The sequence below is a fragment of the Phascolarctos cinereus genome, unplaced genomic scaffold, assembly GCF_003287225.1.
Source record: "Phascolarctos cinereus isolate Bilbo 61053 unplaced genomic scaffold, phaCin_HiC Scaffold_5;HRSCAF=322, whole genome shotgun sequence".
Lineage (NCBI taxonomy): Eukaryota > Metazoa > Chordata > Mammalia > Diprotodontia > Phascolarctidae > Phascolarctos > Phascolarctos cinereus.
In genome coordinates this window covers 241,506,509-241,523,323 of record NW_027555958.1, presented here as the reverse complement: position 1 = coordinate 241,523,323, position 16,815 = coordinate 241,506,509, and the positions used below count along the sequence as shown (strand labels likewise).

The window sequence follows — 16,815 nt, the reverse complement described above, 5'->3', positions numbered from 1 at the left end:
CTAGAGGAAGGGAGGTTAAGTGTTTTGGTTTCAAATTGCTTCTCTGACTACAAGGTAAAAACTGGGAGTACAGGTATCAAAATATATATAGCATAACCCTATTACTAACTCAGTTCTTTGTTGACTGAGTTATGTTGAAGATCAAATCATTTCTATCAAGACTTTCTTTGATAAAGGCTGATGATGGTAAAGGGGATGATGGATGTGGAACACTGCACACAAAGTCATATTGATTAGTTCTGCTAAACTGTTTTTCCCCTTCTTTTATTTTTAGTTCTTAGGGACAGCTCTTTCAGGAAGGGAGGAGTTATATTTGGAAATGAAAGTGATGCACAAGTGAAAGCTATCAGTATGAAATGAGAAGATTGTTTTTTTCTCCAACATTTCAATACTTCAAAGATCTGAGCTTTGATCACCATGAGTATGCCTTCTACTGACACATAATACAACCACTTTCTGACTTGTAGCATGAAATTTAAAAGTTGCTGGGGTGAAAAATTCATCACCATTGTGGCCAACTTCATAATGAACCTTGCCAAATTTAGTTAGCCTGGTCCTCAAAGAAGAAATAAATACCTTTTTTCTTGGCTATACTTGAAGCCACTTCAGGTTAGCAGAACTGGCAAAGCTTATGCTTCATTATCATGGAGAATGAAAACTAAAAAGCCACCTCAACACCTAAGACATCAAAGTAGGATCTTTACAGAGAAAAAAAATAATGGGGCCTATGAGGCAGGTATAATTCCTGCCTCCTGAAACTAACATTATGCTGACTTTCTGCTAAAAAGAAATAGAGTTGTTCTTAACAATTATCAATAAATGTGATAGCAAGATTTGTGGCAGTGAAGGTACAATAGTTAAAGACACCTGAACATAATCAAGCCCTGACTACTTTCTGCTGATATGTTCAGCAAAATATTCTGTATAATTAATCTACCAAGTACCTGAATGCCTACTGTGTACTGAATAATGAGCAGCTACCTGGCATAGTAGATACAGCACTGGGCCCGGAGTCAGGAAGACCTAAGTTTAAATCTGGCCTCAGACACTTACTAGCTATGTGACCCTGGGCAAGTCACTTCGCCCTGTTTGCCTCACTTCCTCATCTGTAAAATGAGCTTGAGGAGGAAATGGTAAACCACTCCAGTATCTTTGCCAAGAAAACCCCAAAAGGGGCCACAAAGAGTTGGACATGACTGAAACAAATGAACAACCACTACCACCATAAGCCGTTTAGTTGATTACTTCACAAACTTATATTTGTATCCACCAATGTACCAGACAAAAAACTGATCTTCAATAAATATTTGCTGATTAAAGACTGTGCACACAAAACTTGAATGAGGCACTATGGGGGATACAATTATTTGTATTTAATCTGCATAGAAGTTGTATGTCCCTGATTCTCCACCCTTCACTAAAACATTAGGACCATGTGGACAGGCACTGTTCAATTTTTGTCTTGGTATTTCCAATATTTATCACAGTACCTTGCATATGATAAAGCTTCAATAAATGTTAGTTGAATTTAATTAAATAAAAATGTGGCAAGCTAAATAGAGAAACAAAATATGGCAAAAAGCAATGTTAACGTTAGAGCTAATATCACAAAGCAGGAACTCGAATAAATGTTTGATAAAAAGCATAGAAAAGTTTATAGATTTTAAAGCTGGAAGGATCCTCATATCAGGTAGAACAAGCCTCTCATTTTACAGATGAAAGCCTAATGTTACTCAGGCAATAAAATCTGGTAGTCAAATCCATATCTTCTGACTCCAAATCCAATGCTCTAATATACCACATTTTATTTTCTTTTTAAAAGGCATTGTGGAGAAAGACAAGGGCAAGATTGTGGAGTAGCAGAAAGAAGTACAGTTGAGATCCCCACAAGTCCTCTACCTTATCTAGAAATCTAAGAAAAAAATCACAGTGAGTCTTTTTTTTCAGCCTAGGACCTCACAGAGAAATAGGCTGAGAGATCTGTGGACAATGGAGACTGAGTCTAGCCAGGATTTGCTGTGTCAAGTATTCTAGCACAGGGAGGAATTGTGCAGCAGATCAGGTAAAGGTCCTAAGTCCCACAAAGTGGCCTAAATTTGTGTAAGGCACATGAACAGCAGTCATATGGCAGCTCTCATATACTATCTAGTCACAGATCCAGGGCAGATTGAGGAGAACTATGCCTGGGGATGGTGTTGCAGGGCAAGGAATTCAGCTCTAGGCTGAATACTGAGCAAGGAACAAGTTTAGAAGCAAGCAGCTACATGTAACTCTGACCTCAGGATTAAAGGAGAGTGTGGGTCTCAATTGCAGCTTCTAGCACAGCCTGAAGCATATGGTAAAATAACCAGGGCAGAAATGTCAAAACACAGAGGAACATGCAGTTCTGTCACCCTGAATCGAAAGTGCTTTCCAGTTGGCTGACAGTGCCTGAATCCAGCAGCAGTCTACTAAAACTCCCAAGAGGGCAAGCCCACAGACCCAAACTAAGGTCAAAAACTTGCAAAGCTCAAAGCAGGAAGACAGTGAACAGTCTTGGATCAGAATACAGTAGCCACACAGAAAGTTTGCTAGCCTGAGATGTCCACTCAGATCCTATAATAACATAAGACTCAATACCCCAATAAAACACCAGCAGAACCAGCCCAGATATTCCCTCTAGAAGTACACAAGGCCAGCCTTAACATAAACTCCAAAGTCAGGAAGTAGGCTAGGAGAATGGCTAAAATAAAGGAAGAATCCAACCACAAAAAGCTATTGTGGTAACAGGGATGAACAACACACAAATCCAGAAGAAAAGAATGACTCCAAAATATCTACAACTAAAGCTTCAAAGAAAAACACTCAGGCAAAAGTTCAACTAGAATTCCTAGAAAAGGTAAAGCAACAGTTTGAAATTTTTTTATATTTTAAAAAATGAAATGAGAACAATGAAAAAAAAATTGGAAAGGAAATGAGAGCTATGGGGAAAAAAAGAACTGGAAAGAGAATTAACAGCTTGGCACAAGAAGTACAAAACCTGGGGGTGGAGCCAAGATGGCAGAGTGAAAGCAGTGACTTGCCCTGAGCTCTCCCCCAAACCCCTCCAAATACTCATAAAAAATGGCTCTAAACAAATTCTGAAGCAGCAGAACCCACAAAAAGACAGAGTGAAACAAATTTCCAGCCCAAGACAACCTGGATGATTGATCAGAAAGGTGTATCACGCTGGGCTGGGAGCGCAGCGCAGCAGGTGGGTGCGCAGGCTGCAGCAAACCTGGAGCAGGCCTCAGAGGACTGAATCTTGGGCAGCTGTGCAGGTTTCCAGACTCCTCAATCCATGAATGCCAAAGACAACTTAGAAGGTCAGTGGGAAAAGTCTGTTTCTGTCGGTGGTCAGAGAGGAAGGCGGGGTTTCAACTCCATTCCCCAAGAGCTTGGCCCTGGGAGGGGGAAGCTGCTTCCTGAGCTTCCAGCCCACAGACTGAGGGGGAATCCAGTGGCTGATCAGAGAGGGACTGCAGGGATCTCTTTGCCAGTGCTGAGGCAGGAATCTCTTGCTTTGCCGTGTTTGGATCTGGGTCACAGTTCTGGGCAGCGGTGCTGGGGTGAGGAGAAGCGCTGGTGTGGTGGAGCTTGTAGTGGCTGTGGAGAGAAAACCCTCCTCACAGTTACGGGACAGAAAGGAATACCTGTGGTCACAGGCCAGGAAAGGAGTAAACACCTCACCCCTTATCATACCACCTTGGAAGAACTGAAAATTTACAGGTCCCTACAAGTATCTCTGAAAACAGCTACACAAACCCCTGAAGCTTGGGACAGTACATTCTCCACATTGGAAGCAGACTCTTACCTTAACAGGGAGTTTAAAACTCAAGTAATTGGCCGGGATCATGAGCAAGCAGCGAAAAAAGAGTCAGACTATATTATCTTACTTTGGTGAAAAAGAAGATCAAAATATACAACCAGAAGAAGACAACAAAATCAAAGCTCCTACATCCAAAGCCTCCAAGAAAAATATGAATCAGTCCCAGGCCTTGGAAGAGCTCAAAAGGGATTTTGAGAAGCAAGTAAGAGAAGTAGAGGAAAAACTGAGAGTGATGCAAGAAAATCATGAAAAACAAGTCAACAGCTTGCTAAAGGAGACCCAAAAAATACTGAAGAAAATAACACCTTAAAAAACAGCCTAACCCAAATGGCAAAAGAGGTCCAAAAAGCCAATGAGGAGAAAAATGCCCTAAAAAGAAAAATTGGCCAAATGGAAAAGGAAGTCCAAAAGATTACTGAAGAAAATACTTCCTTAAAAATTAGAATAGAGCAATTGGAAGCTAGTGACTTTATGAGAAATCAAGACACTGTAAAACAAATCCAAAAGAATGAAAAATTAGAAAACAATGTGAAATATCTCATTGGAAAAACAACTGACCTGGAAAATAGATCCAGGAGAGAGAATTTAAAAATTATTGGACTATCTGAAAGCCATGATCAAAAAAAGAGCCTAGACATCATCTTTCAAGAAATTATCAAGGAAAACTGCCCTGATATTTTAGAACCAGAGGGCAAAATAGAAATTGAAAGAATCCACAGATCTCCTCCTGAAAGAGATCCCCAAAGGAAAACTCCTAGGAATATTGTAGCCAAATTCCAGAGTTCCCAGGTCAAGGAGAAAATATTACAAGCTGCCAGAAGGAAACAATTCAAGTACTGTGGAAACACAATCAGGATAACACAAGATTTAGCAGCTTCTACATTAAAGGACCAGAGGGCATGGAATATAATATTCCGGAGGGCAAAGGAGATAGGATTACAACCAAGAATCACCTACCCAGCAAAACTGAGTAATCCTTCAGGGGAAAAAATGGTCATTCAGTGAAATAGAGGACTTTCAAGCATTCCTGATGAAAAGACCAGAGCTACGAAAATTTGACTTTCAAATACAGGACTCCAGTGGAACATGAAGAGGTAAACAGGAAAGAGAAATCATAAGAGACTTCTATTGAACTGTTTACATTCCTGCATGGAAGGATGATATTTGTAACTCATGAGACCTTTGTCAGTATTAGGGTAGTTGAAGGAAAAAAAACTGTATGTATGTATAGATAGATAGATAGATAGAGGGCACAGGGTGAGTTGAAGATTAAGGGGTCATATCTGGAGAATAAAATTAAGGGATGAGAGAGGATGATACTCGGAGAAGAAAGGGAGAGGTAGAATGGGGTAAATTATCTCACACAAAAAAAAAAACAGAAAAGTCTCTCACAGTGGAGGGGAAACAGGGGAAGGTGAGAGGGAATGAGTGAATCTTATTCTCACAGGTTTGGCTTAAGGAGAGAATAACATACACATTCAATTGGGTATGGAAATCTGTCTTACCCTATAGGAAAATAGAGGGAGAAGGGGACAAGAGAGCAGGGGGGTGATAGAGAGGAGGGCAGATTGGGAAAGAGGTAATCAGAAGCAAATACTTCTGAGGAGGGACAGGGTCAAAAGAAAGAATAGAATAAATGGGAGGGCAGGATAGGATTAAGGGAAATAGAGTTAGTTTTTCACAACATGTCTACTAAGGAAGTGTTTTGCATAACTGCACATGTACAACCCATATTGAGTTTCTTGTGTCTTCAGTGAGGGTGGGTGGGGAGGGCGGAAGGGAGAAAACTTGGAACTCAAAGTTTTAAAAACACATGTTTTAAAAAAATGTTTTCACGTGCTACTGGGAAATAAGAAATACAGGAAATGGGGTACAGAAGTCTATCCTGCTCTACAGGAAAACAGAAGGGGAAGGGGATAAGAGAAGGGAGGGGGGAGAGATAGAAGAGAAGGCAGAACAGGGGAAGGGGTATTCAGAATGCATGCCATCTTGGGGTGGGGGAGGGGTGAGAAATTTGGAACTCAAAAACTTGTGGAAGTGAATATTGAAAACTAAAAATAAATAAATTTATATTAAAAAAAAAGAAGTACAAAACCTCACCCAAGCAATAAACTCCCTGAAAATTAGGCTAGACCAAATGGAAGAAAATTACTCCAAACAACAACAAAAAACCACTAAGACAAAGTCAAAAGACTGAAAAAATAGAAGGAAATGTAAGGCATCTCATAGCACAAATGACCTGACCCGGAAAACAAACTGAAGAGGGATATTTCAAGAAATCATTGAACTACCTAAAAGTCATCACCAAAGGGAATAGCCTAGACATTATATTTCAAGAAATAATAATAATCATAATAAATTGCCCAGAACTCTTAGAACCAGAAGGCAAAATGAGAACAGAAAGAATCTACTGATTACTTCGTGAAAGAAATTCCAAAATAAAAACCCACAGGAACAGCCAAAATCTAGGGCTCTTAGGTCAAAGAAAAATTACTGCAAATAGTCAGAGAGAATTCAAGAACTGAGGAGTCACATTCCAGGTCCTAAGATTTAGGAGCCACCACTATAAAGAAGTGGAAAGCCTGGAATACAATATTCAATAAGACAAAGGATGGCTTACCACCAAGAATAGCTCACTCAGGAAAAATAATAACAATATACTACAATAATAATACATTCCTAGAAGGGAGGAAAATCAATCTTTAACGAAATAGAAGACTTCCACGCATAGATACTCTGAAGTGTAAACATAGGAGTCAAGAGAAACATAAGATAAAAATGATCAATCATAAGGGACTAAACAAGGATAAACTGTTTACATTCTAATATGGGAAGATTATGCATGAATAGAAAAATTCTAAGAATCCTATCTTCAGGGGTTATAGAAGAAGTCTAATTAGAAAGAAGGCCTGGGAATGGTTCTGTTATGACTTAATAATCTTAAAAGAAAAATGGAAAGGGGAGGGGAAGAGAAATTCACTAGGGGGGAAAGGGAGAGGAAGAATGAGAAAAATTATCCTCTGTGCACAGTTAGGATGAATATGTAGAAATCTTACAAACAAAGAGGAAGGGGTTGAGAGAGCAGGTGAGACTTAAACCTCAATCAAATTTAAACTGGTCAAAGGAGGGAAAAATACACACAGCTGGGTACAAAAATACATTTCACTCAAAAGGGAAACAGGATCAAATATCAAGAAAGAAAGAAGGGGAAAGCAGAGGACAGATTAAGGGAGGGACTAATTCTAAGCAAAACAAATTCTAAGCATGCATAAAAATATGGGTAGCAGCTCTTTTTGAGGCAGCAAGAAAATGGAAACCAACGGGGCGCTTACCAATTGAGGAATAGCTGAACAAGTTATGGTATATAATTGTGATGTTAATATGAGAGCTGTGAGAAACGATGAAGGGGATAGTTTCAGAGAAACCTGGGAAGACTTGTTTGAACTGATGCAAAGTGAGATGAGTAGAACCAGGAGAACAGTTTATATAGTGACAACAGGCATACGTTGTTTTACTGTACTTGGAAGATACTATGCTTTTTTACAAATTGCTCACTTGCTGTTTGTCCTTCCTTCTCAAAGAGGACCATGACTTCAGGGAGGTGATGCCATGACATGCAAATGAATTGGACTTAAGTGAAGGACAGCTGTGCAAAGTCACCAGCCTCACTTTCTCCTCCAGAGCCATCTGAGTCCAGTAGCTGAATATAGATAAGACAACTGGAGATGTCCCAGGATGCAGGTTTTTAATAGGTCTCAGTTTGACTGAGGCAACCCCAATTCAGTAATTAAGGCTCAGTAAGAAATGAGGCAGAAAATGGTCTCTTTAGAAAAAAAAATTATCTGGGAGGGGAAGACCCTCAGGGTTTCTGGCCAAAACAGAAACAACTGCCATTTACATTCTGAACCAATCAGGACCCAAACAATGACCAAGCAGGGTTTGGCCTGGGACCCACTGTTGGCCAATCAGTGAGAGCTAAGGTGATTTGGGGTTTAAGGCTGGTCTTTGAGAGAGAAAAAAAATAGTTTCAGACATTAAAATTTACATTCCCTTTGTGCAGGGCACCCACAGGTAAGAGTGTATGTGGAAGGAAGGAAGATAGGAAAAAAGGAAGAACAGCATGTGGACACATCTGTGTCACATTTTGGCAATTCTAACAATATTTCAAACTTTATTTTATTATTATTATGTCTATTATGGTGATCTGTGGTCAGTGATCTTTGATGTTACTACCATAATTGTTTTAGGGTGCCATGAATGCATCCACATAAGACAGCGAACTTAATCAATAAATGTTGTATCTGTTCTCACTGCTCCACCTTCAGGCCATTCATTCTCTCTCTCCCTCTCTCTCATTCCCCCCCCCTCCACTACCCCTCCCCCCCCCAGCTTCCCTCTTCCCTGAGACACAACCATATTGAAATTAGGCCAATTAATAACGGTATAATGGCCTCTAAGTGTTAAGTGAAAGGAAGAGTCAATTGATGTGGCAAACTTCATTTCTAGCTTATTTTAAGAAATTGCCATAGCCACCCTAACCTTCAGCAACCACTATCCTGATCAGTCAGTAAGCATCAACATCAAGGCAAGACCCTCCACCAGCAAAAAGATTATGATGCACTGATGGCTCAAACAATGGTTAGCATTTTTTAGCAATAAAGAATTCTTAAATTAAGGCATGTACATTTTTTTAAACATAATACAACTGGACACGTAATAGACAGTACAGTATAAACGTAACTTTTATATACACTGGGAAACCAAAAATTCATGTAATTTGCTTTATTGAGATACTGGCTTTATTGCATTGGTCTGGAATTGAATCTTCAATATCTGCAAGGTATGCCTGCATTATAAAGTCAAACAACTTTGAAAGACTTAGGAACTCTGATGAACACAATGACCAAATACAATTCCAAAGGATTCATGATAAAACATGCTACTCATCTCCAGATAGAAAGGTGGTAGTCTCAGAACACAAAATAAATAAAAGGTACTTTTAGCATAGATGTACTAGTAGTTGAAGGGCAAGGGGAAAATCATGCCAAAGGCAGTGCTTAAGTGGAGCGAAGGAAAGGAGAAAAGAGAGGGAGAAAGGAAGGAAGGAAGGAAAGCAGGAAGGAAGAGCAGGAAAAGGTTTTTTGGTGTAGAAAACTGGAAGTCAGGAATTCTAAGAGGTGGAGGTGAGGAATACATTCCAGGAACAGGAGACAACCTGTTCAAAGGTACAAAGAACGGTCTTCCATTTTTCCAAGACAGAGTATCTTGTATGAAGCTGGACTTAATTGGCTGGACTGAAAAGTGTCTGAAGGGCAATAATATATACTTAGGCTATATAACCTCCCAAAGAAATCAAAGAAACAGAAAAGAGACCTATGTGTACAAAAATAGTAGAGTTTTTGTTTTAATTTTTTTGGTAGCCAAAAATTAGAAATTAAGAGGGCGTCCTCAAATTTGGGAATCACCAAACAAATTGTGGTATATAAATGTAAAAGAGTATTATTGAATCATAAGAAATAAGGAAACGGACAGTTTCAGAGGAAATGGAGAAGGCTTTTTTGAACTGATACAAAGCAAGAAGTAAATAGAACTAAAAGAATAATTTATACAATCATCATAACACAGAAGAGAAAACTTTGAAAGACTTTAGAGTTCTGATTAACTAAGTACATTGTTGTTATTCTAAACCTAATTTCTGCCAAACCATGTCCAGTTTTCACAGTAGTTTTGTCAAATACTAAGTCCTTCCCTCAATAACTGTAGTCTTTGGGTTTATCAAAAACTATGCTGCTGTATTTGTTTTCTTCTATGTGTGGTATACCTAATATGCTCCACTGATTGACACCTCTCTCTCTCATCAGTATCAAATCATTTTAATGAATACTTCTTTGTAGTACCATTTAAGATCTGGCATTGAAAAATTCCCTTACTTTCCACTTTTTTTTCCCTCTTACTATTATGCTTGATTATCTCAAGCATGAGAACTTTTTGTTCCTCCATACGAATTACTATTTCTTCTGTGTCTAAAGGAATACAATATTCCTTCAGAAGTTTGATCTGAACAGCACTGAATAAGTTAATTTAATTAATACCCATAAGCAATTAATATTTCTCCAATTATTTAGGTCTGTATTTCTGCAAAGAGTGTTGTATACTTGGATTCATATAAGCTCTGAGTGAATCTTACTAGATAGACTCTCAAATATTTTATAGTTTCTGTAGTTATTTCACATATAATTTCTCTTCTGAGCACTTCCTGTTGGGTTTTACTGGCTATGCTGTATGTAAGAATAAAGATGACTTATGTGGTTTTATCTTATATCTTAAAACTCTGTTGATGTTACTATTTCAATTAATTTTTGGTTGATTCTTTGGGGTTCTGCAAGTACACCATCATACCACCTGCAAAAAGCAATAATTTTGTTTCCTCTTTGCACAAGTTTGTTCTTTCAATTTATTTTTTCTTTATTCCTATAGCCAGTATTTCTGGTTGCGGGGATAAAATGTTAATTCTCATTTTACTCCTGATTGATCTTAGTGGAAAGGCCTCTAATTTTTCTCCATTTTATACAATATTTGTTACTGAATTTTTAAAAAATACTATTTACTATATTAAGGTCCAATTATTCCTATTATTTCTAGAGTTCACAATATAAACAAGGGGATGTGTTCATGTTTTTATTATTTCTGTTATTAATATGGTTTATTATATTTTCTAGTCTTATGTTGAACTAATTCTTCATTAGTGATACAAACTCAACATGGTCATCATCACAGATAATCTTTTTTAAAAGTTGGCACCTACATGCTAATATTCAATTTATTTCTGTACAATCTTCATTAGGAATATTGGCCTGTTAGTTGTCCTTCTCTGCTTTTTCTCTCCCTGGTTTAGGTTTCAAGATCATACGTGTATTGTTGAAAGAAAATGGAAGGGTGTCTTCCTTCCTCATTATTGAAAATAGTCATAATAGAATTAACATGAATTTATCTGGTCCTGGAATTTATTTGTTTTTCTTCCTTTGGAAGCTGATTAATGGCTTGTTCAGTTTCTTTTTCTGATATTGGGTTTAAATAGTCTATTTCTTATTTTGTAATTTGGGTATTTCATATTTTTTTTATAAATACTCATCTATTTCTTCTTAGTTATCAGTTGGTTAGCATATAATTGAAAAAAAATCCTGACAATTTCCTCTACTTCTTCAGTTATCATTTTTGTTATAAATAACTTAGCTTTCCTCTTCCCTTTTAAAATCAGGTTAATCAGCTGTTTAAATTATTTTAGTGGTTTTTAAAAAAGTTTCTACTTTTATTTATCAATACAATGGTTTTTTGCTCTCAATTTTTAATAATTTTTTATTTAATTTTCATAATTTCTATTTTGTAATTTAATTGGGGATTCCTGATTTGTGATTTTCAAGTTTTTTTTAAATTGCATGCCCAATTCACTAAGTTTCTTCTCACTTTTGTTGATAAAAGTGTTTAGAGATATAAATTTTGCCCTCAAATGCTTTAGCTGCATCTCATAAGGTTGGGTATGTTGTCTCATTATTGTCATTTTCTCTGATGAAATTTTCTCACATTTCAAAAATTTTTCTTTGACCTATCAGTTCTTTATAATTGTTATTTCATTACCAATTACTTTTAAATTCTTTCTTTAAGGATACTTCATTGAATACAGTTTTTATTTCATCATGATCAGTAAATGATGTATTTACCATGTTATTTTTCTACATTTTTGATACGGTCTTTATGTTTCAACACATCCTTAATTTTTGAAAAGGTGGAATGTAAACCTGAGAGATTATGTAAATTCCTTTATTTTGACATTCAGCAATCACCTTCCATTTTTCTAAAGTTCTTAACTTTTCTTTTTTTATCTTTTGGTTACATTTCTCTCGGTTTGAAAGGGGAGTATTAAGATACTCCACTACTAGTTTTACTATTTATTTCTCCCTCCAATGAGTATTAAAGTGCTATTTTTTATTTGCATATATAAACTATTAATATTGATTTCTTATCAATAAATCCTTTAAGCATGCAATAATTTTTCTGCTTGTCTCTTTTAACCTTATCTGTATTTACTGGAGACTTACTTGAACATAATTGCTAACTTTGCTTTTCTGACTTCAGCTGAGGCACAACAGATTTTGCTCCAGCCCCTCACTTTCACTGTGTGAATTTTTGTGTTTCAAGTGTGCTTCGAATAAACAATATATTGTCAGATTCTGCTTTCTAATCCATTATGCTACCTTTCTCTATTTTATATATGAATTGATCCCCATTCACTTTCATAATGACATTTTGTATACTTTTCTTCATCCTTTGTTTTCATATCACCTCATTCTTTACAAATATGAAAGTAGTACAAGGGAAGGAATTTCCCTTACACTTGGGAGTAAAGAAGCCTGTTTCTTCCCTGTTGCAATTCCTCATTTCTTCCTACCTAACCCTGATACCACATTTTTACTTTTTCTTTTCCTTTTAATCCTCCCTTCAAGTTCCTCCTTCCAACCTTCAAATTTGTTTTGCTTATGACTATTTCCTTAGATATCTTGCTCACCTAAAGCCTTCTTTACCCCTTCTTTGTTTCTGTCCCTTATTTCCCCTTTGATTTTAAACGTATTTCTACACCAAAATCTATATGTATAATTGTGTTCAATATTCCTTTATCCAATTCAGATGAAAAATGAGGTTCATGGGATGCCCATTACCCTCCACTCCTTCCTCCATGACTATATACCTTCATCTAATGCATTCCTATAGTGATTTCCCTCTCTTCTTCTTCCTTTTCTCTCAGTACAGAACCCTATCTCTTTCATTTTTTATCTTCTAAGACCATTAAACAAAATAAAACCACCCACAGACCTTATGTAAGTTTAACCTTTCCCTATGCTTAAAAGATATTAAGATTCTGAGAAGACATTTGCATCTTATCCTTCTCTCAAGGTATAAACAATTCATCCTCACATATATTGTTTCAACTAAACAAATACGTACACCTTTTTATGTTTCTCTTAGCACCTATGTTTCCATTTGAGACAGCTAGGTGGCACAGTGGATAGAGCACTGGCCCTGAAGTCAGGAGGACCTGAGTTCAAATCCAGCCTCAGACAAAACACTTGTTACTTACTAGCTATGTGACTCTGGGCAAGTCATTTAACCCCAATTGCCTTAAAAAAAAAAGACACCACGGAAATGTTTCGAACCAAGTATTTCTTCCTGGTGGTTTGGAGTTTACCTTGTTTTTCTTAAGTGGAGAGACTAGGTGGTGGTCTGCATTTGGGTCAAACTTCACAAATGGAAGTTGAGGGTAGGGCCCCACCCCACTGCTGTTTCAGGGGCCTAGCCACAGGCTTCAGGGAAGGTTTAGACTGTATTTTACTTAAAGCCTTTCTGAGCTTTGAGACCCTACCTTCCAATGCTCAGAGATTGCTCTTTCTACTAGGCTAGAAATTGTTGGGACTGAACTTGCCTCAGGCATGCTATTCATCTCAGGCCTTAGACTGTTGTGCTGCATCACCCAAAATGCCTTGTAACTGCTCCCTTTCAAGCCAGTGTCAGGCAGAAACTTGGGGACTAGGCTCCCTCACTATTTGGTAAAACAGAAAAGCTGTGCTGAACTGTCCAAAACACTACAAAGTCATTCTTCTGTATCCATGTGTCTCAGGAAAGGCTCAGGCTGGGCTTGGGTGCTGCCAAGCTCAAGCAGTAAGTGCTGTAACTGCTCCAAAGGCTCCAGGAGCTGCGCTTCACCCTTGCCCTCTATGCTTTGTGTACAACGTGCCCTAGCTTGCTATTCATGTTGCATGACTGAGAAGATTCCCTCTGTGGATTCTCATGTTGGGTGAGAGAGTCCAGAAATTATTCTATCTCCTAGTAGATGGGTGTATATCTAACCCCTTAATGGAGTATGTTCAAAGGATCTGGGATCCTCTTCATCCTAGAGCATTCGTATTTTCCCACCTCAACCTAAATTTGTTTTCATTGGGGAATTTTGGAAGAATAGTAGTTTTAGGGGGAAGATAATGAAATCTCCTTAGGATGTACTGAGTTTAAGATTCTTACAGTTTTCCAGTTTGAAAAGTCTAAGAGGCAATTGCTGATATAAGCTTAGAACTTGGGAGTGATTCATGCTGGATATATAGATTTGTGAATCATCTGCTCAGAAATTATAATTAAATCTATGAGGGCTGATGAGGTTACTGATATGGAAAAAGGAAAGAAGAATGCCCAGTACAGAGCCTTGGGAGTATCCATTATAATTAGGGGTTCTGATATGGATGAAGAACACACAAATAAGATTCAGAAAGATCAATCAGAAGAGCAGGAGGAAAATCCAGAGAAAGTAGTGTCATGAAAGCCTAGCAATAAAGTGAAAAATAAGAATGGGGTAGCCTTAGGCACGTTTGAAGTAAGAAGAGAGGGGAATATCAGATAGGGAGAGACTGAATATGACAGAGAAAGAGGAGATGATTGAGAGGTAAATCTGCCAGAGAAAAGGGAATGAGATGAGATCAAGGGCATAAATATAGGGACTAGAAAAGGAGAGAACTGGGGGTAATGACAAGGAATTTTGAGAGGAAAAAGAGAGCAGAAGTAAGGAAGTAAAGTTGGCTGAGAAAGTGCAATAGGAGAATTACGGGAGGCTTGGGGAGATAAGAAAAGGTTTGAAAAGGTTCTCTGAGGAGACAGGGAATCAATTAGTGAGGAATAAAAGGACTGCCCTGCTATAATGAGGTAACAAATAAATAGTGGATCAAGCTTTGATAGATGACTTCCTCCAATTCCACTTAGCAGCAGGTGAGTGGGAACAGAACTGATAGATAGTTGAATAATACAGAGTTTGGGTTGTGAGGCTTGGCAAGGGATAAGCAGCAACAAGGTAAGGAGACGTGGATTTGAACTGGTCAACTATAATGTCAAGTCTAAGAAGGGAGAAAAGTGAAGTCAGAGCAGTCATAATGGTCTGAGAAGTACTGATGGGCAGAGGTATTAGAGATATCAGTGAGAGGAAAGAAGAAATTTAGGGGGTAAAGTAGAGGGCAGCTAGCTGGCTCAGTGGATGTTTCTAAGTTCAAATCCAGTCTCAGACACTTAATAGCTGTGTGACCATAGGCAAGTCACTTTACCCTGTTTATCTCAGTTTTCTCATCTGTAAAATGAACTAGAGAAGGAAATTGCAAACCACTTCTGCATCTTTGCCAAGAAAACCTCAAATAGGGTTATGAAGAGTCAAACAAGACTGAAATGACCGAATAACAACAAAGTACAGGGAGAGATGGAATGGTAGGGAGTTATGGTTAGACAGAGGAATGTCAGAGTTGTTTGTGTTTTTAATCACTTAAGGTACTGTTGAGATCCAAAGTGTGACTGATGACCACACTGCACAGAGATGAGCTAGAGTGGAAGAGTAGGTCACAGGATCTGAGGAGACTGAGGACCTGAGGAGTATTGGTTGGATAGGTAAGAGGAGAACTAAGAGAAAACAGTCTCAAAAAATTCAAAGAAGGTAAAACTATCCAGGAGGAGAGTGTTCAATAGTGTCAAATACTGAAGAGAGGTCAAGAAGGATGATGATTTGGAAAACAGGTCATTAGATTCCACAATTAGGAGATCATTGTTGACTTTGGAGAGTGGTATCAACTGGAGTATAAGGCCAGCACCTGAACTCAGATCCCTGGCATTTGCCTAAGGCATCAGGTTCATTCCAGTATAATCCTTTCAACTGTCCTTTCATTGAGGCCCCAACCCAGCCCAACACTTTATTCTGGTTACTTCCCCAACCCAGTCCCAGAATTTTCCCATATATTTCACTGGTGCCTCCGCTCAAGGCATCTGGACCACCCAAGCCCACCTTCTTAATCCCACCCAAATCTCCTTTCTCTGTTACTGCTGGACTACCCCAGGCTAAAGGCTATTTGCCACTCCTTAATACTATCCAAATTTTCCCACAATCTTTTTCCCTATAAAAATATCAGTCTTGTCCCTATCAAATGTCCAAATTCTTAAAATCTGGCCCACTTGTATTAGCTTCACAAATATGACAGACTCAGTAGGAGTCTGGCCCGCTTCTATTGGTGTTACAATAAACTCACTACTTAGACTGAAAGAAGGCTTGAGTGGTCAAATTCTTTCAAGGCAGACTCATGCCCTGTACTCTTGCATTTTCAGGTTCCCAGCACCCCTGGACCACAACAAATCCGGTACTGAACTCCTTAAGAAAGGAGAGTAACTAAAGGGGAAGAAGGAAAGAGCCACCATGACCTAAAAAGGGCAAAAGATTTCAATAGAATGAACTTCAAAGGAGGAGCAGTTACTGAGTGATGGAGGTACTTAGAAAGTCTGGAAGTGGTAGGCAGGACTAGTACCCCAACTCCCCTTTTAGGATAAGTGTGATGGAGATTATGAGAAAAGGTACAACCAATGCTAGAGAGGATAATGAAAGATAGAATATCATTTAGTGGAAGCTAGGTCGCTGTCAGTGGAAACTAATGAAAGGAATGAGAGGAAGAGGTTCAGAAAATAGGAAAATTTACAAATTATGGAATGGGAATTCCAGACGACGGAGTAGAAGGAATAGACAGAGTTGGTATGCAATGGTAACAAGGTTGAGAACTCAGGTGACTGAAAAGACGGCATCACTCTTGACTATAATGATGAAATTCAGACAAAGGACGGGTTTGGGGAAGAGGTAATGAGCTCGGTCATAGGCTGAATTTGAGATGTTTCCAGGAAATCTAGCTTGAAATGTCCAATTAGGTAATGGGTGATATAGGACTAGAGGACAGGAGACAGACTATAGCTGAGTATATGCACAGAGATGATAACTGATGAGGTCACCAAATGAGAAGAGTGTAGAAAGAAAAGAAGTGCCGGAACAGAGCTTTTGGGCACATTGTGGACTTTAACTGGTTAATCTCAGTGTCAAGACTAAGTTAACCAAAACAACTCGGGGTATGATATGT

At 38.2% G+C, this 16,815-nt stretch overlaps 1 protein-coding gene across 6 annotated transcripts in view; it reads right to left on the bottom strand.

Moving 5' to 3' along the window:
* FKBP5 (FKBP prolyl isomerase 5) overlaps positions 1–16,815 on the bottom strand; it is a 190,305-nt gene that overhangs the window by 79,763 nt on the left and 93,727 nt on the right. The gene's annotated exons all lie outside the window — the stretch shown is intronic.